We start from the raw sequence: 27,401 nt of genomic DNA, 5'->3' as shown, positions 1-27,401 counted from the left end.
GTTAGACTTTTATTTCTTGGGTAGAAAACCTCACTGTCCTCATTTCTACGAGAGGATTCCCAGCCTTGAACTAAAAGTAAAGGAACTGTCTGGATGTCCGTCAAATCAAAGTTCCACTGCCCTTTGTCAAGCCCTAGTCTAACACTTATACTAGAACTAAAGAATAAACTTAACAAAAAGTTCTTCCTTCAGGAGAACAATTTTCTTCTCACGGGTCTTCCACAGTGTACAACAATTGCCCTTTCACATAGGACCAGGGATCATGATATTGTTCAGATACGCGGCACTGCAATGGGGAAACGGTCACAGTAGCTGGTACATCAGCCGTTGATAGGTTGTGGGGGGGCCTATGTAGTCCAAATGGAAAGACTTTGAAGTGAAATAGTCAGCTGAGAGTGGAGCAGGCCGTCTTTTCTTTATCCAAGGGGGTTAGGGGCACCTGCCAATAACCCCTGGTAAGATCAATCATTGGGATGTAGGCCGCTGCACCCATTCGAACGATGAGGTCGTCAGTCGTGGGCATCAGAGTTGTCGAACTGGGACCGGGCTCTCAGTTTACAGAACTCTCTGCAAAACCTCCACGATTTATGAGGTTTGGCCACAAGAACTATTTGCGATGAGCACAGACTCTGGGACAGATCAATTATGTCAGCTTCTAACATTTTCTTCGCTCCCAGAGGACTATTTTCTTGCCTCTGGAATCCGATTATACCTTGCCTGGGGCTGTGCAAATGTAGTGTTAGACTCTCTTCACCCACCCTGGTTCGCTACTGAATAAATCTGGGAACTGATCCAGTAGGTCCTGGATGTCTTGTTCAGGGAGATCAAAGGGAACAAAAATATTCTCTGCATCTGACCATATGCGTCTTAAACCGGACCTCCTTAAATTCTGAAAAAGCCTCAAGACCTTGCTCTTTACTTCTTCTTTCTTCTCTCTTCCCTGCTAATCATACAGTAGCGTAACTGATGTGCAGGGACCTTATGTATCCTCGAGTCCCTGACCCCCACATTCTTCATTCCCGCTGCTGTCTATTTCTATTGCACTTACTTGGACGTAGGCTCCCACAGGAGTTTGTACTTGCGTCGTTCTCCTTTTCTTAAGAACTTCACCCCAAGCACTTCTCCATGAGCACCACAGCACCTATCCCTTACCACCACCCCCCTGCACTTGCATGTTCTGAAAACTCACAAGGCATAGTAGGTTTGTGTACCCTCCCTTTTATTCCCATTGCTTGTAATATTAATTCAGTTATTTATCTCAGTTGTAATTCATGGTCTACCTTCCCCTGTCCCCACCCTGTTGCTAATTGTAAAGCGCCTAACAAATGACCAATAAATAAAATAAAATAAGGTTGCCATTAAGACATAGGAAGATTCCACTGGGTTTTCCCTACTTTCCTTGAGGAGGTTAATGTGGTAAATCTGGGATTTAAGCCTTCTGTCTGGTTGACCAACCTTGTAATTATAAAGACCGTTTGTTCTAGGATCTCATATGGTCCATACCATCGTGAAAGCATCTTGTGCTCCAAGGCTGGAAGGAGGACTAACACCTTTTGGCTGATGGAAAAAGAATGACCCCTTTGACTTGGGCCTGTATGAGGTTGTTCAAAACTAGTTTGTTGCGATACCCAGATCTATCTTGGAGGTATTACTCTAGCATATAGTTTTCTGCTCAATAGGAGGTTGTAGGGTGGTGTGACAAGTGTGGTAACTGTGTGATTGGACACTGGGGTTGTGACTGTAGGACCTGCACCCTAGATAGTCATCCTGATCCCCCATGAGGGGAGTTCTTCTCCATGAGGTCCTCGCCCCTAGGGTGGACTATTGGGTGGCTGCCTAGCCTCATGAGAAGGGCTCCCCCTGGGGATAAGTGATGACACCTAGCGATTTGTCACAGTAGTGGTTGTGGATAGAGGTAGTTGGGCTGGTGCTTGGAGCGACGCACCTAAGAGCGCCACTCTTTATAAAATAATGCTTTAAGTGGCAGCATGTCTTGTGCAGTCTACTTTTCTGTCCAAGTCAAGGTGCGTGCGTGCAATCTCAATCCTTTGTGAAGGAGCGAGAACAAGAAATGAGGCACTGAATCGCTTTGAAGGTACTTTATCATATCTTTTAGGGATCTGCCTGTTGAACACATGTCAATAGTGTCAGAAAATACTTACATTATCTCGTAGCTGCTTTTTGACTAATGTCCGTAAATACTTTTAAAGGTTATACGCAGTGCTCCAGATAATATTTTGAGGTGGGAGTATTTTACTCTCTATTTTTAAACTTTGAGAGTAAATGTGATTTTAAGAGAGAAAAAAAATGACTTTTCTCCTTTGCAAGAGAGTAAAATGTATGCAACATCCAACCGACGTGTGAAAAAACTGTATGGAAATCATTACTATGCGGCAGCTTTCTGCATTGTGACAGAATACACCTTTCATTATTTCTGGCCATTTGAGCTCTCCTGTATTTAAATGTTGAAATCACAAAAACCTAGCCAATTATATAGTAAAGCATACATTAATTTGTATTGTGTATTTTGAGTCGATAGAATGGTCTTTTGATGTTTAATGAAAGTCCTAATTTCCTGGAGCTATTACTATCTAATGGTATGCCAATGTTATGATACAACAGTGCAGAGAGGCAAGGACTCCATGCTAAATTCTAGAGGTAATCTAGTGGTGAAATGGTTATTTATATAGTTCTTTTCGCAAAGCGCTGTACATAGAACATATTTATCACAATTACCACCAAACCAAAGTCGGTACTCCTTTATCGACCTCGAAAGGATGAAAGGCTGAGTTGGACTTGCCAGAATTCGAACCCGCAACCCACCGATCATGCAGAGATTTCAGCAATGAGTGCTCAACCGGCTGAGCTATCTTATTGGCTTACATCCTTCAGAGGTTGGTTAACTAAGTATCAACTGAGGTATAATAATCACAGTACCTAGATGTATGACAAACCATTTATGAAGCGCTACATAAAGTTAAATACCTATCAGGATGATCACAGGTACAGGTTTTGCTGAGTTTCTATTTCAATTACCAATGTAACTATAATTTGTTTTTGAACAGCGCTTGCACTTTCTTGAGAGTCAGGTTTTGGTTGTTTTATTTGTAGTCTTGAATATTTGAGAGGCTATAACACCTGTGATCAGTGTAATGACCGTTACTCACCCTTGAGCAAAGACTCTGCTGCCACTGACCATTTGTAGTAATGTACCCCATTGACTGCTAGGTTGAATGGATGTAAACTAGACTGTGCATAGTCATCATTTTACACACTGTTTTTATAATTAGATTGTAAATTAAATTATAAGTGCAAAAATGATCCCCCTCTGCATGATTATGCACACAGCACCGGAACTCTGAAAAATACAATTGTGCAATACTCAGTGCTTAAAGGCATACTCTAGTAAAACATTTTATTGTCCCTATGGGTCGGCCATGTTTTTTTAAGGCTAAGTGGCTCGATTTTAGAAAACTTTCCTATGGACCTTACCCGAGTTTTCGTCCATTAAACGCACGCGAAAACAAGCACCTGGGAGCCGCCATTTTCTGATAATCCTATCTTTTCCCCGATCGCCCTGGCTCACCTGCTTTTGCGGCACTAAATCAATTCCCCCGCCCCTGAGCCTGTCATCAGCAGACTCGTATCGGCCATTTCCCAACGCCAAAGCACGTCTCGTGTCAACATTCGCTGCGCTTCAGCTAATGACGTGTCGCCATGGAAATGGCAGGACGCCTCTTTCCTCAATAAGTATAAACAGACCGTTTCACAACACACAGCAGCAGAGTTTCGATTCCATTCCTCTCTCTCTGTTACTTTGAGTATTCTGTGACTCGTTTCAGTGCTCTGGTCAGCTACCTTCGCCGCTTGTAGCCCGTGTGAACACCTGTACCATCTCGGTAAATTATTTTACTCTGTTTACCACACAATGGCTACAATAATGCCCTACATGTCCGAGCCTGAGTATACCGAGGAGGAACTACTGGAAAGGGAAGCACGCGAAAACGATGGGGATTCGGACGGCAGTTGGGAGGACGATTCAACAGATGAAGAGCCTGGGCCTAGTCGCATGGACGGCGTCTCCACCTGGTGCACATGCAATCGGTGCGAGCTAATGCCAACCGAGGACGAGAACTGCTGCTGCCGAGAAAACTCGGGGTGCCTGGCCTACATTTCGGAAGGCGAGCCACGACCGCAATGCATCACCGAGCTGCCAGACTTCAGGGCAGCCTGCCTCACACGGGCCGTGTTGAGAATCTTGATGGTGCTTATGCACGAACTTCGAGCAACTGTTTGTCCTCGTAATCCGAGTAACGAGTAAGTATACTCTGCTTGTCATGCCACTCCTATTTCATGTTCTTCTATATCCAAAATTACATCTACATATCATTGTAACGCATGTAAGGCATTGAATAGTGTGCATTGTCTAGATAGCATTTGTCCGTGTAAAATGCCATTAGTTACAAGAATTGTCATTGACAACAAACGTTTATTAAACTTATCTGGGTCATTTAAAAACAGTTTGTTTCATTCCTTTTCACAGGTGGTACAGGCTGGTGGCCTATCGTTCCTATACATGGTGGCTTCACGGGAGGCTTGGACACCGCGTTCGAAGAGTGATACCCGCCTGTGCCGTTCGTGCCATTAGAGAAACGTTCCCGAGTGACAGCGGTCAGTACAGGGATTTTCTCTCGCTGTGCTGCAACCTGACCTGTATAATCTTTAAAGTCTTGTATTTTTGTGTCATGAAAATAAGATACAAAATAAAACGCCACATTTATTTTAACAACGTTTCTCGATTTTTTAAATGAATCACATATATCTATACTATCAATTACCATTGGATTATACAGACCTTCGGGTCTTGGCCACTATAATACACTGGTTGAAGTGTGGGTCTGTGCTCACAAGAATCTGCGGTATGTGGCATTTGTTATTGATAAGCAACGATATACTATCATTCATATAAAGGCGATATACTGTATATTGATATAAAGGCGGTTCGCACCGGTGGATGCTCGCTGGCATGGGGGGGGGGGGCTGTCCGGGGCGCGAAAGGCCAAGGTGCCAAACTACATGTACACTTCAAAAGGTGTCCCACGCCAAGGGGCCATCGGTCACATGGCGGCCTCAGACCCCGTGTCTCCAGGCAGGCCCCCCCCTGAGGCAGGCCGCCCCGCTACAATCCACATAAGTGTGTCTCCATTCAGCAGTCTTCCTGTGCCTTATCTGCACGCCCCAGGCCCATCCATCCCACCCCCTCAATCAAAGGCGGTTCGCACCCGGGGATGAGCGCTGGCATGGGGGGCTGTGACGGGCGCAAACGGCCAAGGTGCCAAACAGTATGTACACTTCAAAAGGTATCCCACGCCCAGGGGCCATCGCTCACATGGCCTCCTCAGACCCCGTGTCTCCAGGCAGGCCCCCCCTGAGGCAGGCCGCCCCCCTACAATCCACATAAGTGTGTTTCCATTCAGCAGTCTTCCTGTGCCTTATCTGCACGCCCCAGGCCAATCCATCCCACCCCCTCTATCAAAGGCGGTTCGCACCCGGGGATGAGCGCTGGCATGGGGGGGGCTGTCCGGGGCGCGAAAGACCAAGGTGCCAAACTACATGTACACTTCAAAAGGTGTCCCACGCCAAGGGGCCATCGGTCACATGGCCTCCTCAGACCCCGTGTCTCCAGCCAGGCCTCCCCTTGAAGCAGGCCGCCCCCCTAAGACCACGACATACATACGTCATTCATTCACAAACACACCCCTGTTCCAAATACTTTATAAACCACTTGATATGTCTCATGAGAACATCTTTGTGCTTTGCAAGTCAACTCCTGAACGTGTTACCTGGCAACCACCGAGATCTACGCTAATCTGGTCGTCGTCGTGCTATCCGTGAACTTCTGTGACCGCTTAGAGCAAACCCATCAGTGTGCTACCTGTGGCCACCCACCTATTCTCCTGCAACATACTGCTCTGCTTGCTGAATCCGACTGTTTGTTGGTCAAGGTAAGGCCATGTATCCTAGTCATATTTCGCAGATTTTTAAATTTCTATCTATTTGCGAGTAGAGTACACAATAGTGCTATGTTCATTGGTCTCATTGCTATTGACTAGAGTTTCCATTGCTATGCTATCAATAGATCTATTTATTTTCATCTGTGTCTATTGTCATCGAATTGCATCCTTCGGGGATCCAGTCTATGATGTAAGCATGTTTCCTTCTCGTGCAATACAGAACATCCAAGGGATGAGTCACATGTTCAGATTTTAGTCACATCATTTATACATTTCTGCAATTTATGCAAATACTAAGCTGCACATAATGAACTGGTACAGTTCCTGCGACCAAAACAAACCTTGCATTGATCATTGTATGATTCATTTACTTTTGTATCAAATCTTTATTCTTGAAGATTGTATAATAATGTCGATATTTACTTTTCAGATTTATCAACAATGCCTGCCTGTTCGATTAGCGGTTGCCCTTCGAAGACCCATGCGAAATCTGAAGGAACTACAATGCATGTATTCCCGAAAACTGTCGATCGAATAAGAGAATGGGTCAGACATTGCGGATATCCACTGGATGAGCTGGAAAGTAGAGTCCAACAAGTCTTAGAGGACAAGAGGAGCGATCGATACCGCATCTGCAGCCGGCACTTTTCCTTGGACATGTACACAACTTCTTGGGTAACAAAGAAGAATAAACGGCGAACTACACGGAAATTGCTCAAACGCTACTCCCACTATTCGTCCACATTCCGCCACCGGTGAGTCAAGTGTCCGGATTTAGCTTTAGGCCTTGCGGTAGTGTGTAGCCGAATGGATTAATTGATATTGTAGGTGTTCTATCCCTTGTAATAATTTCAATATTGATATGGGTGTATAGTTTTTTGAATAATGACATTTATCAATATATTCTTTTTCGATTTCATAACCCACAAACGAAATGTGTATATATATGGGAACAGGGAACTGTGCTGTATTGAGCATTTTTCAAGTATTCTGTCGGCTTACATGGCTATTTTTAATATTGGCATTTCATTATCAATCATTAATTTACCTTTACAACTTCTTGACTATCCCTTGAATCTGAAGCAAGAACATTCTACATCCTTGACGTGGTCGCAGTTATCAACCACTTCTAGCGCGTATCAGGTAATCTTATTAGGCTAATCCGCTACATACTTGTTTTATGCATGTCAAGTAATAGTTTTATTCTATCGTGTAATTATTTTACCGAATGTTTGGTTACTGCTTTCCAATTGATATACACCTTAGTTATCGTCCACTGGTGTTTGTTTTCAGTTATAATTAGTGTTATCCATACTAATGCAAGTACTGTGTTTCAGGGAGATGCTGAAGCGTCCGCCACATCTACAACATTTCTAGATGTTTTTCAACATCAGGAGGTATGGATACTGACAGCTCCATCGAGCATCATCATCAGAGCTGGAATTCTTGTTGTTTGATTGTTCTACACAATGTTTCATTCGTGGTTAGCCGTTGATATGTACCTGTGCTGTCGACCCCAGGTGTGTGTTATGTTTTCACAATTGTAATCCTCACTAATGCAAGTACTATGTTTCAGGCAGTTGATGGAGCGTCAACCCCTGCACTTGATGCAGAGCCTGACATTCAAGTAATTCCAGGGGAAGTGGAAGCGGGACCATGCGTATACGAATCGGCGCAACAGCTTTCGGAAGTGCGCACTACATTTGCAACATCCATAGATATTCTTCAGCAGCACGAGGTATGGATACGGACAGCTCCATCATGCGTGATCATATAACGTGATTCCATTTGCTATACTTTCTTCCCTATAAACGCAAGTGCTGTGTTTCAGGGAGACGACGGAGCTTCCACCCCAATCACAACATCTCATTTAGATGATGCAGATGTAAAGGAATCGTTGAAATAAGTCGATGAAATGTGATCATATTTGGATTTTCCTTGATTCTTTTGGACAATGCATCTTTCACGGTTATCTCTTTATATGTACCTGTGCGTTCGACCCCAAGTGTGTGTTATGTTTCCAATATTGAAAACCATACTAATCCAAGTACTGTGTTTCAGGGAGACGACGGAGCTTCCACCACAATCACAACATCTCATTGAGATGATGCAGATGTAAAGGAATCGTGAAATAAGTCGATGAAATGTGATCATATTTGGATTTTCCTTGATTCTTTTGGACAATGCATCATTTGCAGTTATCTCTTTATATGTACCTGTGCCGTTGACCCCAAGTGTGTGTTATGTTTCCAATATTGAAAAGCATACTAATCCAAGTATTGTGTTTCAGGGAGATGCGGATGCCTCCTCTCCAATACAACCATTCATGGCTGTCCATGCAGAGCCGGAGGTATGGATACTGACAGTTCCATCGAAATAGATCATCACTGGTCGAATACTTGTTGTTTGATTGTTGCACACAATGTTTAAATCGTATTTGGCTATTGAGATGTACCTGTGTGTTCGTCCTCACGTGTTTTATGCTAACAATATTTTGATACATAGTAATGAAAGTACTATGTTTCAGGGAGACGATGGAGCCTCATTCCTTGCTGTCTATGCGGATACAGAAAATATACTCGTTGCAGCGCAAGAGGAAGGGAGGACATGCGGAAACGAATCGGAGCTACAGCGTGCAGATGTTGAAGGTCGAGTCAAAAAAGTTGCAAAGAAAAAAAAACAAAAAAAGGTTAGTTACAAACAGTTAATAACTTTAAAAAAAATGTTGTGGTGGGGACTATTTAATGTTTTTTTCTAGTCAATTCTACTGCACTCCATCTTGTGTTTAAACTGAACATCCCTTTTCCAATCTCTCCTCCAGTTACCCGTGGGCATCAGAACTATACACACACAGACATTGAAGCGAATGAGAGATGTGGCTTGCCAGACCATGTACACTATGGAGGAACTATTAATTGAGGCGAGGCGTGTTCAGGCTCGAGATGCTCATGTCCAATGGCCAGAACATGAATTAGCTCTGTTTGGAGACTACAGCAAAGTTGCATTGGACCATAGCTACTGTGCGACCGGACCACCACAAGACGATGTTATTGAATGTATTGGGGATAGCTCTGAAGTAGTTGCAGATCAATTTACACAATCTACACCAGCCAAAAAATTGCCACCAAAAAACATGTCGACATTGTTGTGTTCTCCCATCAATGTTGAATTAGCAGATGTTGAAATGAGAGAGAATGAACCAGCCGCAGCATCCATAGACGCAACAATACTTGATAGCAGCGATATTACTTTCCAATGTGTTGACATCTCCACAGCGTCAAAAGCTGAAACAACATTGACGCAGGATGACAGTCTAATGAAAGAGAGCAAATACATTGTATTCGACAGTTGCTTGATGGAAATTATAAGTATGCTGAAATGTGTGCATTCCGTTAGAGGGAAAGTATGTGGGAAGCCATTGATTAATGTGACTCGTAAAATGAAAGGCACTAACGTCAAAATAAATGCTGCCTGTAGATTAAATCATAGGTTCTCATGGTCTGCACAACCGATGCTGGGGAAACTGCCAGCAGGCAATCTACTGTGTGCAGCTGCATCACTTTTTAGTGGCTCCAGTTTTAGAAAGTTAGAGGCTTTTTTTCAGTTTGTGGGACTCCATTTCATTTCTAGTGCGCTGTACTACACATACCAATGTGATTATCTGTTTCCGGCCATTAGTGATGCTTGGAGAATTGAACAATTGTCTCTAGCAAGTACATTCGAGGGCAAACGATTCAGGCTAGCCGGCGATGGACAGTGCGATAGCCCTGGGTTTTCTGCCAAGTACTGCACCTACCACTTTCAGGACATGGATAGTAAGAAAATTGTGAGTTCGGAGGTCGTGCAGGTAACACAATGTACATCCTCAGTGGCCATGGAGAAACTAGGATTTATAAAATCAGTGGAACATCTACAATCGAGGGGGATGGGCATCGAGCTCATAGCCACGGATAGACACGTTTCAATTGCCAAGACAATGAGAGAGCAGTTCCCACATATTAAACATCAATTTGACGCATGGCATCTTGCTAAATCAATCAATAAGAAAATCTCGGCTGCAGGAAAAAAAAAGGTTTTGAAAGTATTTTGCAGTGGTCACATTCTATCACCAACCATCTTTGGTGGAGCTCAAAAACTTGCGAGGGGTCAGTGGAAATACTACTTGAAAAATGGCGGTCACTGATGCACCACTGTACCAACGTTCACCGCTGGACAGCAAATGAACATTTCCACCAATGTGAACATGGCCCTTTGTCCCCAGAGGAGGCACGGAAGAAGAAGTGGTTGATTCCATCATCACCGACACACAAAGCCATTGAGAAGATTGTTTTTGACAAAACTCTATCAAGAGATTTGAGAGGACTGACAGAATTCTGTCACACAGGAGATTTGGAGGTGTTCCACAATATGTGCCTAAAGTACAGGCCAAAGCGCTTGCATTTTATCTTTCGGGGCATGAAACATCGCACTCTACTAGCCGTCTTGGCCCATAACAGCAATGTCGGACGTGAACAATCTAGGACTAGGGGCAAAGTAAGGATGCCTCGCTACACCAAGGTGTTTTCAAAACGAAGTAAGCAATGGGTGATCAAACCAGTCTATGATGAAATGCAGTTCGACTTTGTGAAAGGCCTTATTGTTGCTGTGTTAGAGAAGCACAGATATGGAATTTTGGACGTTTCTGTACAGAGCAGTGATCCATTGCCACCAAACATTGCGACTGTGCCATGCCCACCCGATGCACAGCTGATTGTAAAGTACAAATCGCGGTTTAAATAATTGCAATAGGATTGTATTTTTGTAAATAAATGTTATTGTACAATGTACCAGTAAACCTAACCCCCAACTTCACCATCATGGGTGGCGAAGAAGCTGGGTGTCATCTTTGAATTCTCTCTATTCACCTCACATATGTGTATGTATATATTTTTCTCATCTCATGTAAATGTAAATGCTGCGCGCTGTTAACGGAGGGGAGGCTTGTGTATTGCAAAAAATAAAACAAACAAACAATAAATCTCACTTTTAACTCAACTGCTGTGGTACTTTATGCTTTCCCTGACCTTGCGCAAAAAATTAAATGTTTCAATTTGGGCTGCAAAGCTCGCAGACAACGGGGACAAAATTGGGGCACTTAGAACGCGCCAGCCAAGCAGGCCGTGGCATTTGGGAGAGAAGCCAGTTCGCATTTGCACATTGAGGCGCACTACATAGACGGATTCTAAACTTCAAGTTCTCACAGATGCCTATACCACGTGACGTTGCAAATAAAGAATGCGAAGGACAGTGCACAGATGAGGCCCACAAGTCGCACTGGAAGTATAAGGGTCTATTGTTTTTTGACCTTGAGACAGGGACCATGCAGAAAGAACTACATTTGAAGGGAGTGCGCAATAACGTAAGAGACGATAAGGCAGAACATTCAGAAACTAGACCGAGTTTCAGTTTTAGGTCAGTATACGAAAAATCATTGTCAAGAGCACGGTCCGTTTTACAGACTGCATTACGAAGAGACACAATGGAAATTTCAAATATAATGTAAGTAAATCTTTACACGCTTTTATACCGGAATGAAGATTTAGTGAATGGATGCATGAATGAATGAATGAATAAATGAATGAATGAAGACTGTAAAAGAACTGTTCGTAGTGGGCACATGGGCATGCAGGTTCACTTGTGTCACTGATCTCGCTCCTTGGCCCAGCCACTTTTCCCTGCACTACGGGACTGTCTCTGTATCCTTCAGCCCCTTGTCCCGGCATTTACCTTGCACTTGCCACCAGCTGGCCCTATTATTTAATTTGTATTCAACTATCCTTGTACAGCCCATCCCCATGCGCGATCAGTATACACTTGACACTCTGTATCACTATACACTTGAGTATACGCGCGTTACAAATGCCATATCATATATCATATCATTCCTCATGCATGTAGAGTGTCGTTTATCATTGTGTGTTGCCCTAGATTTATCTCGTTACTTTTCGCATTTATGTTAGAGAAGAACATACTCCATTGAACTACCCTTGCAAGCAAATAGTTTCTGATCGGCCGTAATGAATGAAATGAGTAATATTAATGAAGCTCGGCTAGTGAGACTAATCATTTATTTGTTTTCTTAACAGGTATTTGATCCCGTTCTGCAACTGCCACCTGTTTGAGACACCGGCGGACGGATTCTTCAGCAGACACCTGCAGCTTCGTGTCAACAACTGGAGCACGATCACCATATTATGGGACGATCGCCAAGGGCCCACATGCCCTTACGCTGTACTAGTGGCTAGAAGCAACATATCAACCTTTACGCTGCACTAGTGCCTAGTTGATGGAACAGCCTTGCGGTTCACCGTGCTTCCAAAGTGATTCTTTTTACGAAAATGAGCACCCTGTGTGCCATAATGGAACAGCGCGTGACCCAAGATGAAACGGAACAGTTATTGCGGATACCAATAAAAGAAAATAAATGTCTTCCGGAGTTCATATGAATATTCTCTAAACATTTGATGCCAAATAAATGTACTTTACCAAATGTACCGTGTTGCTGTTTCATTGTAAAGTACAGTTTCATATTACGAATTGTGGCGCGCTGTGTTGTGAGTTGATCTGTGTTGGTTTCCGGGTTCTGTGTGGAGTCGCGCAGAAGACGACTGGGCGCGTTTGCCTACGCAGCACAGTAACGTCACGGGGAGAGGCGGGGAATATGAATGTTTTGATAATGTCAGGCTCAGGGACGGGGGAATTGATTTAGTGCCGCAAAAGCAGGTGAGCCAGGGCGATCGGGGAAAAGATAGGATTATCAGAAAATGGCGGCTCCCAGGTGCTTGTTTTCGCGTGCGTTTAATGGACGAAAACTCGGGTAAGGTCCATAGGAACGTTTTCTAAAATCGAGCCACTTAGCCTTAAAAAACATGGCCGACCCATAGGGTCAATAAAATTTTTTACTAGAGTATGCCTTTAATTTGTAAAAAAAATAAGTGCCAGTGCCCAAATAATATTGGCCCCATAATGCCGGGCACGGCGCCGCACCACCCCGCAGTGCGGACACGCGCCCCGTGCCAGACTCCAGTTCAGTGCAAGACCTACCTACATCGGCCCACCAGCAGCCCATCTCACTGCTGCTCCATGTCACATGTTTGGTGCTGCAGCAACTTCTGGCACAGGCTAGTAGTGGGATGGATGGGGAAGGGCACACATGGGTTGAGAAAGTATAATGCTTTAAAGTTGGAAAACACTGGTAGGTGTAGTGGCTCGCATTCCGGCAACCCCAGAGGCAAAAGAGTGCATTTGAACACACGTCTAAGTTCTAGACCACACTCGTTAGACATCTGGACCATATTTGCTGTCCTCGAAGTGATAATACATTTGAAAATTGTTGCAAACCTGTGGCTGTTATCTTATTTGTCAATTTTGTAGAATGACCCCCCACTGCCCACACCCTCCCACCGCCCTGTTTCCCAAATGGCTGAGTGTAGCTGGGTAGGGTCTCTTGGAGACTCACAGTGTGAGTATCTTTCTGTTTTGGCGTACACTAGGAAAAATAATAGACTGTATTTAAAACATTAGGTTTGATTGAATTAAAGTTAACAGATGTTGCAGTAGTTACAAATCTGGGACATGATCCTCAAAAACACTTTTTTATTTAACCTCACACTGAATAAATAATAAATAAACACACGAAGAATAAATAAACACATTGCATATATAGAACAGAACCAAACAAGAAAGTACAAGGTGCCATGTTTGGCTTTCATTTTAAACTTAGAAAAGGAGGTAGCGAAGGCATTGAATCTATATCAATTAAATAGACTGGCAGATGCTATTTAAATGTTGTGTTTGTTTGAAGTAATTAACATTCTGCCAGCCACAGTATTTAGCCTAACATGGCAAAATATTCTGTATAACATTTCACAAAATGTCATGGTAACTCCATATTCTATTACAACTTTGCCAAAAGCTGGTTGAGATCACCATGGCTAAGCTGCTATAGCAAAGTGCAAATTGCAATAGATGAACAAAACAAAGAAATGCAAATAGCAGTTACTAAATAAAGTACAAATAAATAATATATTAAATAATTAAAAGTGCAATAGTGTGCATAGTTGTCTCTATTCGCTCATAAAAGCCCATAAAATGTCTAAATCTGACCTGGCCATGTCCTCTTTTCGTTCCTTTTTTCTAGGGTCATCAGCAGCTCTTCGTCCTCTTGTAATCCATGAATTGATATAGGGGATGGGGTTGAACTTCTTCAATGGTGGGCCAACGAGATTAATAAATAATAAGGATGAAATGGTGTCAGTATGCAGGGATGCTCTTGTTGATGTGCAGACAAGATTCATTTGTGAAAACTCTCGTTCACACTCAGTAGTGGAGATGGCAATAGTGTTCACAGCTGTCAAAAGTTCCTTATAGTGTCTATTAGCTTCTTTTCCACTAGTCTCCCTATGTTCCCTGTAAGCCCGAATGGTTTGACGAGTGTCACCAATGTCAAATCTTTCACACAGACTCTATCTCACTTTCTCCATACATAGGTGGTAACTCATCTGGCCAGTACTGCTTGTACAAAACTTTGAGTTTGCATATTAGCTTCTTGTACGCAACTTTGTTTTCAGCAGCAGCAGAACCTCCTGTAGACAACAAACGACTCCATACATTTTCTGAAAGACTGCGAAAAAACTGTCCATATTCAATTCTTTTGTTGCATGCCTTTCCTTCATGCAGGGTCACTCATTGGAAACTATTTTCTTCTATGGCCTTCTCGCACTGGGACGAGTGTTTTCCTCGCCTTTCTACCATTGCCTCAAACACTGATATTTGTCGGCAAATAGCACGATGTGCATCAATGATCGTGTAATCACGCTTTTGTAAGTCAAGAGACAATTCTGATAACTCTTGAAGTGCATCAAACATAATGCCAAGATTACCAACAAACTGCACAGACGAAATGTGCCTACACAGTTCAGTGTATATGTTTCGTGTTGTGCCATCACGAGAGCCATCACTAGATGCCAATGTAAAGTGTTTGTAAAGAGCAGGATAAGCATTCCAGACAGCCTCTACTGTTCTGTAGCTTGAGGCAACCCAGCGAGTATCTAACACTCTTCCTATTTTACAAAGCTGAATGTCAAGAGCATCTGCACATTCTTTTAGCTGCAAACGATTTTTCACATATGTGCTAAAAAGGGAATACAGTTTGTCTAGCAATGCTTTGAAATGATTTGTACCTCCAATGTCTTTCATCACATCATTGACTGCAAGTTCTAAGCGGTGTGTTGAGCAGTGCCAGGCTACAATATTGGGGGAAATTCTTTCTTGTAACCTTTTCACAACCCCACTATTGCGGCCAAAAATTACTGATGCTCCATCACAAGCGACTGACGCCAGACATTTGGTGAGAAAGTCCTCAGTAATGTTAATTGGGTCCTTTTGGAGCAAAGACAACAAACTGTTCACTATCCCTTCAGCAGACGCATCACTGAGCTCGATAAGGTCAACAAAAATATTAGCTGGAGACTCCATATCCTGTAGCTGATTACGTAGGTACACAATTAAAGCACTTTTTTTATTTAAGGCAGTAGCCTCATCCAGCAAAAGGCTCACCTTAGGAGAAGAGGCAACTATTTTGACATGTCTTTCGTTTCATTTCCGATGAAACGTGTTGCTGTATACTTGAGCAAGCCACATTGGAATGTAAAATGCGTCCCATATCGAGCCCATTCAATTGCTGGCAGTCTATCTCAGATCCAAAACCATAGGCTGGCCTGTTCTGCTTTGCTTCTTTATAAGCCGTTCGGAATAATCTGGCAGTTGTTGCTATTTTCCCTGCCTGGGCTCTAGAAGTTACTTTAAGCAATGTATCTTTTTTTGCCTGCTCTAATATTTTTGATGCTGTGACATGTGCCTTTGTTGAAAAATGTTCGGTAATCTTCTTTCGGAAGGATTTTTGTTGCTTGTGTTTGTTGGTACCATATGAGCTAACGGTACACTCAGTCCATTCTTTGGACAATTTCATCCCATGAGTTTTCTCTGCACCAAAGCTATTGACTTGATGGCAAATGGTGCATCCAAGAGTCTGTCCTCTAACAATCAACCATGGGGACTTGCTTTGAAAATATTGTTTCTGGTCCAGCTTCCAGCCTTTAGGGAGTCTGTCTTTCGTTAAGGGAGCTGAACGTTGCAGAAGTGATAATTGATCAGATTCTGTGCTAGTACTTAGCATTTCCGTGTCACTGTCGCGGTAGTTCACAATCTTCATCAGCGATACCAGTGCCACCCAATCCCTCTCCGAGTGCAATGCTTGCTGTCTGGATGTTGACAGTAGTAGTGCTGGTGGTGTCATCTAGTGTGTTGTCTGGTTCTTCACAAACACTATCTGACTTAGAACCATATTCCTGTTTACTTCGCTTGCTTGTAGGCTCATCTGTGCTGCATTTTTTACCAGGTTTTGAAAAGTATGAAGACATTTTCTTCTGGGCTCCAGACATTCTAGGGAAGGAAATGAGAAGTAGGGATAATCGATATCATGGGATTCCTTCCAAGTTTCGATACATACACACAATGATCAGGCCAGGGGTCAGGACAGGACAACAGACCTCTTAAGTGCTTCAAACGGAATCAAGGACTGGTGAAAAGCAAATGTATAAGAACAAACGCATATAAAGGTGCACAGTGCACAAATGGAATGCGATTTCCATTCGAGCCAGGCCAATAAATACAAATGTGCACACGTTTTGACTTGACGTGGCTGAAAAGAACATTGCAAAAGAAATCTAACAAATACCATGTGGGTGGTTTGTAAATGGCTGCAAAGTGCCAGCTGCCTCCTTTTATCCCCCAACACACCACACTGAACCATACAATTTTGCGACTTTTGAAATGTCGCTCTGTAGTGTAGTACCCATGCCTGTCTCCATTTAAAAAAAAAAAACGCCCACTCTCCTTGAGTCAGTAAAACAATTGCACCCCGCTTATGCTTGGTAACGTACATCTTTCTTACCTTGTTTTCAGGCACAAGGATGCAGCGTACCACACAGCAGCCTGCGACTCTCAGATTCTGACTGCCAACACGATGAACGAACCTCTGATGAAGTCGCTCACTGCAAACCTAAAGGGGAGCAAAAGCACTAAGTCAATTAAATTGCAAACGGCTGGCATGATACCTCGAATGCTCAATAGGAAATTCAACTGCTGGAGGCAGAATTGGGACATTTGGCTTCACACAAAAGGCATGGCCATTGCCCCCTCAACTGTATGCACCAAACGTGAGGGTAGGAAAAAGAAAGCCTCATAGGACACAGTGGGCCAAATCTGTAGGTATTGCAAGTGAGACATTTTACTAACGGGGCAAAGGTTGGACTTAACATGACAGGACGTTACACTGCACAATATTTTACTGACCCCTATCACAGCACCCGCAGAATAGATATGTTTGACTTGCCTTCAACAATGCAGAGGGGAAGAAGGGGGGCGAGTGAGTGACCCTTTGCAGTTGAAGTCAGGTGAGATTACATTATTTGCCCGGGATCACACACTTATGTTGAACAGCAAGCACCTCCCAGGGTGCTACTAATGCTTCATAAATCTACCCAAAAGCTTTACACATAATGCTGTCAATTGAGAAAACTAGAGCGAGTTAAGAAATTACCCTAAAAAAATGATTACTGTTTGTTTCATACTTTGTAATTTATAACACGCACAGGGGCAAACTAGTGCTGGTCTTGGAAGCAAGACCACGCAAAGCAACAGAGGTTTGAATCCAGATCCGCGCTTAGAAACCGAACTCTGGTAGGATTAGGTGCGTTATAAAAAAAACATTGGCACAAACAAATGCTGCTCTGACTTATCAAACCGTAGCTTTAGCACACAAGGGCATGTACAAGTACATGTACAAGTAGCACCTTGGAAATGGCAATATGGTGAGTCGCTATTTTCTTTTTTCTTTTACTGCAGCCAGCATTTGTATTGCTTGTCCAATTGCCCCATGGTGTAAAAATGATGTACCAGATTAAAGATTTTTTATTTCATTCTGCGACCAGGAAGAGATTTTGAATTTTTGAAAACTATTAAGATATTTACAATGTTATTTTAAATGCTTGACTCGATAAGGGAATGAGGACAGCTATTGGGAGACTTAAAAGGTGAGCCATGATTTCATTACATTAATTTACACTAGCCCGAAGCAAAATATAGAGACATTGCAAACGAAGATTCTTGTTTGTAAGTCAGTAATAAAAGCTGATCTCATGTGTTACCCAACCTCATTAATCAAAACTGTCTTGCTGAAGAAGATGCAGGGTCTCAACTGTCAAATCAGAAAGCAATACATGCAGCAGTAATCAAAGCAGCTAATGCAAATCAGGCACTTGTAGATGCTGCCGCGACAGGAGTAGAAGACAGAAGTGACAGCCAAATTTCTTTCAACCCATCCTGAGCTGCTTTGAGTGAAACAACCAGCTCAAAGTACCTGCAATGAGGTCACACTGACTCTCCCCTGCGACTCATCATGCCAGGCCTCTGCCACATAATGGGAACTTTTATCGGATATTTTCTCTCCAATCAGAAAACGAAGCGCTGCGCTTTACTATATTAACCTTGAAAGTTGAAACGGAGCTGGGCAGGGCACATCTGCAATGGACCGTCCGGGCGGTCCAGATACCGTCTGGTCATGTGTGGGTGTGACTGCGGTCAAAGGGGGGGGAGCAGGGGGCCACCAGGGGATGAGCAAGGCTTTGACTTCAACCTTTGCAGCAGCGGATCTTGTGAGGTTGTCAAGAATGTTGTTGCACATTGGGCCTGTCTCACGGCAAAGGTGTAATTAAAGCACATTTTTCCCACACATTTTCTTACAAACGTGCCGCCAGAGACCGCGTAGGAGGGAGCTTGTGATTGTAATGTTTCGAGTTAGTTTTCCCTCCACAGCCTCAAGCAAAAAAGCAGCAAATAGAGTGGCAGATGACTCACTTCCTCCACCAGGCCAATCTCTCCAGGCCAGACAACACAACTTTGAAAACACCCCCTCTCCCCATCAGTCATGAGGTGATGCCAACAGCAGCATACAATTGTCCCATAACGATGCTAAAACATCCCAAAAACCAAATATGGAAAGCATTTTGCTATACAGAATGCACAAAAGTACCACAGGACAATGGGCAGGCAGTAAGGAAGAGGGCTGGGACATAGCTCAGTGGGTAATGTGGCTACTGCAGAGAACCTCATGCAATCTGAGTTTGGAGCGCCAGAGGGGCCAAACCATTCTCTGTTTCTGGGGTTGTTCAGACGAGCACCAGTGGCGTGAGTGTCCTTTAAGGCAGTGGCCTTGAAACTGCGGGGCTGCCTGGCACCCCTTAGGGGCGGGCCTGATGGATGTCCAGAGGGGGCTCACTCAGCACTCTTTAAAAGGGGATTTCGGCGATTGCTTTTTCTTGAAAATATAGCTTATGAGGGTGGACACGTAAGCAATATTGTATCCTGGGCCTAGCCTGCCTTTGCTGAGATTTGCTGAGATACCCACGGGCGCCGGATCCCGCCCTGTCACCAATGATTTTAAAACGGCATAGCCGTAGGCGTGCCGCCGCCCGCCCACACAACCAGAGCGCATCCAATCGCCCAGTGACCACCAGCCAGTAGATGGATGATGATCCCAGTCTCCACCAGGAAGCGTTCTCACTCGCTCGTTAATAAACGAGTATCTGGGTCTTTTCTTTTGGCAAATGAAATAAATAAATCCACTGCATCTCTGCAGTCAGCCATAAAACTAGAGGGGTCCGGTGCACTGCCCCCCCCCCCCCCCGGGGGTAAAAGCACTCGAGTCGACGCCGCTGGATTACCTATAGGAAAATCCCAGGGATGGAGATCTTCCCTCCCTTCCCAGAGAAATCAGGACCCTAAGTGTATGGCCCAAATTACAGCCCCCACATCCTCCCAAACACTGCACCCACCTAACCTCTGAAAAAGGCGGGTCACGTGCATTCATAACACTTCCTGTGCAATTCCTGAAGACACCCCGCCCCTTCAGCTCACGTTGCTCCCCGTGTCTTACGACTGCAGCCGAAGTGACCTCTGAAATATTTGTACCCTATGCATGGGCGATCATGCCTGAAAAACACAAGCGAGCACTGCCAGAGCAAACAGTGATGCCTTTTTGTGTAGTCATGGGATAGACATTTGCCAGGCTCTACCATAACCGTACTAACTGGCCATAAAATGCCATATGCTGGAAAATGGTATGAGTAGCCGAGCATATGATGTCAGTGCCTGGTAACTGCCTAATACCTATAAACATGCCAAAACTGTTGCTTTGTCAATGCCTGTTTGTAATAAGACATTTTCAATAGGACCTCAGTGCAAGGAATAGATGTGCGCAAACACACATTGCTTATAAAGCTCTTGATTAAGGCATTTTTATTAGAGCACAAGCTCATTTCTGGCTTCAATTAAGACTTTTGGGGTCAATAAGTTTGCCGGTCCAGGAAAAGTGCCGGGAAAAGTGGCAGTAATTGCATGACTAGCACTTTTCCCGGATGGGCAAACTAAAGGTTTGCTGGTGGGGGTTACCCAGCCAAGAGCTGGAGGTAAATCAGGCCCCCACCTGCAAAAAACAGCTGGTATTTCCAGTGCCGGAAATACCGGCAATCCACTCCCTGTAGTCCTAATGGACTCCATGGAATGCAGATTTACCGCAGTTGCCGGCCCCTGGAATATCCATGTAATACCGGGAAATCAGGTGCTGGTAACAGCATGTCCATTTCCCGGTATCCTGATGGAATTACCAGTGGGATACCGGGAAACTCGTAATGACCCCCATTAACTCTCAGAGACTGCTTAGACGTAACACTAGCAGGATCTATAAAACAGCAGGCCGTGTGTGTTACTGCATGACATGGCTAGCTTAAAAAGATCCTAGGAGGGTGTGTTTTGGGCCAGGTAGTTTATAGGAATGGCCATAGAGATTAGCACATCCGATCTGCTTCCTCTCTGTAAGCCAATGCAATAGTTCCGGCTTATAGCACCACCTGTTAACTAAAGCTTAGAACTGCATATGAATGATATGAAAAATTAGAGAGGGAGTACTGTAATATTACTTCCCGGTTCAGCCACTGCCCAAGTCTGGAATGTTGCCCTGACCCGATCTGGGTTGGTTGCTTGTAGTGCTGTTTAGTTCTACTCTTTTCCAAGTGACACTGAGTTAACAACCATACAAAAGTCTTTAGACCAAGAATTTAGCACACATGCGAACACAAAGAAGACAAAAGGAATTGAAGGTACACCCTATTGAGGAACACTAGTGAGTTCTGCTCATCATAAAACTGGTTCTATCACTCTCTACTGTTTGGAAGTTCAGAATGAGGCATAAAATGGGCTCGGGCATCAATGAAAAAGTTTCCTATAGTCGAAGATGGCAATTTATTCCTTTTCTAACAGATCTTTTGTTCCGTAGTACCCAAGGGGGGTGGGGAGGCGGTAAATTGTATTCCAAAATGTGCATTTTTTTAAAACATAGTTCACTAACACTGTTCAAAACTCTACTGGCAGGTCCGAGAAATAAGTCATCCGACTGGTCCACTTTGGCCAAAAAACAGGTTCAGACAAGCATGTGGGCCTACATTTTGGGCACTGCCCTATTGCCTCATAGGCCAGTTTAAGCCTATGCAACAGTGCAGGGTATCACAAGAGCATCATTCCTATTTAATGCCCTGGACTGGACCCCAATCTTCCCATGTGGGCTTGGTTGCCCAATCCATATTTAGGTGAAGTGGTTCATGGAGGGGCCGGCTGCATGTCCCTGGAACTCACAGCCTGTCCCTCCCACACACAAGTGACAAGTCCCTTTTATGAATGAGGGATTCACTGCAGGGAGATGGGAGAGTAGCATGGAGGGGGCATTTTCCTCCTTACATCCGATTCTCATATCTTTCCGTGAATCAGACCCATTCTTTTCATTAATCGCAAGATATGTGGTTTAGTTTTAGATTGTGTAGGTTGTCGTCACCATTCGACCCCCGCCACCAGGTCGGACTTGGAACCCACGCACCGCACCCTTCTGAATCCAGGCGCTACACTCACCTCTCCAGTACTCTGGACCCTGGCCCTCCTTTGGCCTTGCACTGGCCTCGCTGCTTCCCCTGCACATGGGGGCAGAGGAGGGTTCTAAGATAGCGCAGGGTAGGCCCGCCGGGGTAGGTTAACTTTACTGACCAAACGGCCGCCCTCCTGCCTCCTCCCTCTCCTCTCCCCCTACCCCTATACCGCCGCGTTCTAGTAAAACCAACACGAAATGGGAGCCCAACCAGAGAGATTGCAGCAATCACACAGCCAAACGGATGGAGGCGGGGTGCTGCGAGCAGTGTAATGTCCCGCCGGCGGCGCTGACAGCCAGACCCCAATTTCTCTCCCCACCACCCGCCTCCCGGATATTCGCATGATGTCCCCTACGCGGGCCACGGCCAGTTGGCCACCATATCCACGGCGGCCGCTCCCGCCGCAATAATAATGTAGGCATGGATTGATTCAATCAATCCATGCCTACATTATTATTGCGGCTGCCGCGGGCCACGGCCACCATCCATTCCACGGCGCTATAATTAGTACGGCGGGTGGCCGCAGGCCAGTGAGGGCACCATATCCACGGCGGCCGGGGCCGCCGCAATAATCATGTAGGCATGGATTGATTCAATCAATTCATGCCTACATTATTATTGTGGTGGCTGCGGGCCACGGCCACCATATCGCTACATATTTTACGGTGGGAGGCCACGGCGCAGGCCACCTGGCCACCATATCCACGGCGGCCGGAGCCGCTGCAATAATAATGTAATCGGACCCGGCAGCCAATGATACAAAATATTATCAAATGCTAACAAAAAATGCATTTTCTTTTCACAGTCCTCCAGAAAGAAATTACTTACTGTGCCTGCTGTCCTGATGAATTAAACATACACGAAGGAACCTAGACAATAGAACTTCTAGGCCGCAATGCGCGTCATGGGACCACACGTGCGTGCAAGGAGGCTGAGGGAGGCTCTGCTCTCACGAGTCACTGCAGCCAGCCACGCCTTAACAACAAGTGAAGTGAAGGTGGTGTCGCTCAACAGACCCACGTGACCCCACCCCTCCACCCCAGTCACCATGTCATTTCAGTGGCTCACAAGAACAGTCAATGAAAACTATACATTCTGTGTTACTATACACAAACACAACAGAATGTTGGTTTTCATTGGCTGTCCTTGTTGTGAACTCCCAGGCCCAGCCAGGCTGAGGCCCAGCTGCAAGGCAATGAATGATTTATGATGGAATTGGAAGCTAAAGCCTGCAGGAAAGTTGAACAACAAAGCAATTGCAACGAAGCCGAAGCAATTACACGTGGCCAGCTGGCCCAATGATGTTCCGGTGCCCAAAAAAGACTGCCGGTGTTGGCCACCGCCAACCACTGGCACAAATTAAGCACTGGCAATACTGGTTTGCTTTCACTGGGAAAAAAAGCATAACTTGTTAAAAAAAAAAAAAAGAAAATTGCAACTTAGTTTTCCATTTTATTAATATACAATCCTAAAATTCTAGGAAAACATGCACAGTGCTTCTGAAGCTGAATGGAAAGAAACTGTTCCTTTTATCAGTGTGCAGTTTATTTTTTTGAAAGGCTTCAGAGAAATACATTCTGTTTCAGAGGTGGCTTGTAATTACATCCATGTAGATAAAAATCACAAGAAGCCTTCTGGTTGCTGTCAAGTAACCTGACCTTTGCACTGCCCTCTGCTCTAAACCTGTGTGTAAATGTACCCAGGAAAATAATAAAGCTGGCGTATTTACAAGATTTTCAAGCATAAAAAGGCCTGGTACTCGCCTTATCTGGAGCCCTGGTTATACGTGTGTTGAAATGCTTTATTTTCAGTTGGATATAAAAGAGAATGCTTACGGACACTGGTGCTATACAAACTTCTTTGGGTGGCATTTAATGATTATTTAGAGAAGACCTTTCTTTTGTAAGGAACACTTCCATGTTCGTACAAACTTATGTAGACCTCAATTTGACTGTACAAAAACTTCATGCTATAAAGGTGCGCGGGTACACGTTTGAAGTCTTTGCATCTTCATCCTGACTACATATAATAACAGTCTGTGAGTCTTTGTAGAAACATATTTCTGAGGCTTCTGAATCTGCTTAGATAACATGCTATGCATAAGCCGACATATAGTTGTAGTCGCAGAGTATTACATGATTTGAAAAGGGACGTCGACTGGGCGTGTTAGTAATACGATCTTTAGTGTGACGTTTACAGTGCCCATGGTCCTTCACGCGTTGAGGTCCCTCAGATTTAATTTTTTGTGCCATTGGGGTCGGTCAATAGTTGTGGAGTTCTTTTGGCTACACCTTTGATTAAACAAAGTTTAATTTTAGACTTTCCTTCTATCCTTCCAACCACTGCCCATTGCCCGCTGCACTACCAACTGCTTCGGCGGCCATCGACGACTCTCAACTGTCTTGATGACCGAAGACTGTGGTCTACACGGGCCTCAACTGCGTCGGCCCTACACAGTACAGAGTGGTGGGAGGTCATATACTTTGTACCCTTTTAGCGAATTCCTCTTCTGACCCCTTATCTTCACTTTTGTCGTTGCGCTGCCCTTTCCATCAGCAATGGAAAATACTCCTTTTTTAAAAAAATGTGCCCTTCCTGCAACAGCAAATTCCTTTGGAAAGACACACACAAGGTGTGCAATCCCTGGGACCACCCTGAGAAATGCCCTGAGAAACGCTGCAAATCCTGCAGACCTTTTCGTCCCAAAACCCTAAAGTTCCACCGGACCAAACGCTGGGCCGCCCACATCATGCAGGCTAAGGCCTCCATAGATGTGGCAGGGGAATCCAGCAAGGGCAGCATCGACGCCCTTGGCGACGCCAAAGGCGATCAGGGTTCGATGGAATCCCATGAGCGGGGCCCCCTGGCTCCAATAAACAGGCCAGTAGCCCTGTGATGGAGGCATCCCCTGGTGGCTCAGGCATGTGGTCGACCGTTGAGAGCCACGCAGTGTCAAAGGAGGTCCTCAAAGTCATCATTGTCCTCTGGGCCATCGCGCTTGCCACACGACAGGCCTCCAAACAAGCGCCAAAGATCATTTCAGACACTGTACCTAAAAAGCCCTCCTTTCACGCGACGTAAAATCTTCGCCTCTTCCATCCCGGCCCTCTATCTTCCAAGATAGCAGCCTTTCTTCCACTGGAGACACCCTTTCAGGGGTCATGCATCACAAGGAACAGCAACATTTGCAACACACCCCTAACCCCTCAGTATTTCCCAAAATCAACTGAGTGGACACCAGAGAGTTTCGCTAGGATTATGATATGAGGAGAATGTCCTGCTTTGTGGACTTCATGGACTTGGAATATCTTCAGCGCCCTACGAAGAAGAGTGGACAGCGATGAACCGTCTGCTAAAAGGCCATGTCTGGACATGTGACAGCCTAGTACTTCCAGCCAGACCCAGGCCACCTCTCAGTACATGAACCATCTTAAGACCTCCACATTATAGATCCCTCAGTGTCTCTGGACCCTCGATCTCGGGGAGATCAAGGGGACCAGTATGGCCGGCACCAATATTATGACGATGAGGACATCTATGTGATCCACTCACCACATCAAGACCAGCCAGTGGCTGACTCACCATTGACAATCGGCTCCAATTTAAAGAGCTTCTTCTCAAGGCCTCCCAACATTTTTTAAAATAAACACCCAGGAGGCCCAGGTTGAAAAGGATTTTGTGGAAGGAGTGTTGGCAACAAGAAATCCCCCACACAATGTATCCCCCTCTTGCAGTCCATCCAAAGGCGCATCCAGCCTTCTCTTCTTACACCAAACCTTGCAAAGGCGGTATACCCTTGCATTGAGAAGTTATTCAGGCCAGCCCCTACAGACTCTCTGTACATCAGGGGTCAGTTGACACCCAATTCCTTGGTTGGAAAAGGGCATGCACACCCCTGGCCTCTGCGGAGGCCCCACCAGATAAGGAAAGCAAGAAAATCTACACCTTTGGCAGAAAGGCGACTTCCTCGGTTGCCTACCAGACTAGTGTAGCCAACACCACCCTCCTGGCTAGCTGTGGTTGCTATAAGTGGGATGAGCTAGTACAACGGATTGAAGCAGTCCCAGAGCCCCTGAATTCACAACTTCTAAAAACTGTGCCAGAAGGCAAGCAGGTGTCTAACTGCATCATAAAATAACCTAGATACCGCAGACAATGCAGGCCGCATCATAACAGAGGGCACATTAATCGAACACCATGCCTGGCTGAGGCAGTCAGATTTCAAACTAGAGCCAAAGGCCACGTTGCTTAACATGCCCATTGAACCTAATGCTCTGTTCGGTAGGGCAGTTGAAGATGCCCTAAAAAGTGCCAAAGAGGAAAATGACTCCCTCAAATCTCCAACATGCCTTTTGTCCGAAGTGGGGGGTCTTTTAACACACAAGATGGTTCCACAACGCTCCTCTGGTTACGATCAGGGCAGCTAATCACCATTATGGAGAACCTCACAGGGACTGTCCTCCTCCAATTTTCAAAGAAGCTACAAAAGGTCCACGAGCAGAGGTAGAGCCTCCTCAGCCAGAGGCTCCACTCCACCCAAACAATGACGCCCCGCTCCAGGTCCCCTCCCATGCTACTTCAGTAGGAGGTTGCATCTCCCAATTCACCCACGCATGGGAGGGGGATCACGTCAGACAAGTGTGTTATCCACCGTAGCGGGTGGTATTGTATAGAACCTCTACAAAGGCCATCCAACCATCCTCCAAGACACAGAAAGATGACATCAGAGGAAAGGCGCATATTACTGGAGGAAGGTAGAGCCCTGCTTTAAAAGGATGCCATAGAGATCGTCCCAGCAGACCAGGTAAACAAGGGTATCTATTCAGCGTACTTCCTTGTGCCAAAGAAAGACTTAACAATGCGCCCGGTACTAGACCTGCACCCAGCGAACACATATGTCAAGCCTCAATGTTTGCATGACGCCGCTTCAGGAAGTAATTCCTTTTATTTATTTTTTTTTATTATTAATTGGTTGGTTGGTAATCAACCTTTCAATTTAATATATAACACAAGTTCATCACATTGAACATCAAAATGAATTCAAAATAAAATCAAGCTCAAATCAGTACCGAACAAAACCCTACAACCCCTCCGCTTCAGCATTTCATCATTTTACAACAACAGCAAAAGGTGGCAAAATCACAATTCATATATGTACATCATCTGAATTATCATTTATAAAAACAATCTAAAATAGGTTCGAATTACCACATCGATAAAACCATTAATAGACCACATGTGAAGAGGACGTTAATTACATAACACACATATTTAAGCTGTACTTGTTATCTCTCAAGATTTAGAGCTAACATAA

At 44.7% G+C, this 27,401-nt stretch overlaps 1 protein-coding gene across 3 annotated transcripts in view; it reads left to right on the top strand.

The window, feature by feature from the left end:
* The window catches only part of PHTF1 (putative homeodomain transcription factor 1), a 596,971-nt gene that overhangs the window by 185,180 nt on the left and 384,390 nt on the right, over positions 1 to 27,401 (top strand). The window lies entirely within an intron of this gene.

Source organism: Ambystoma mexicanum, chromosome 13 (genome assembly GCF_040938575.1).
Source record: "Ambystoma mexicanum isolate Mex_15411 chromosome 13, UKY_AmexF1_1, whole genome shotgun sequence".
Lineage (NCBI taxonomy): Eukaryota > Metazoa > Chordata > Amphibia > Caudata > Ambystomatidae > Ambystoma > Ambystoma mexicanum.
This window is presented reverse-complemented; position numbering and strand designations above follow the sequence as displayed.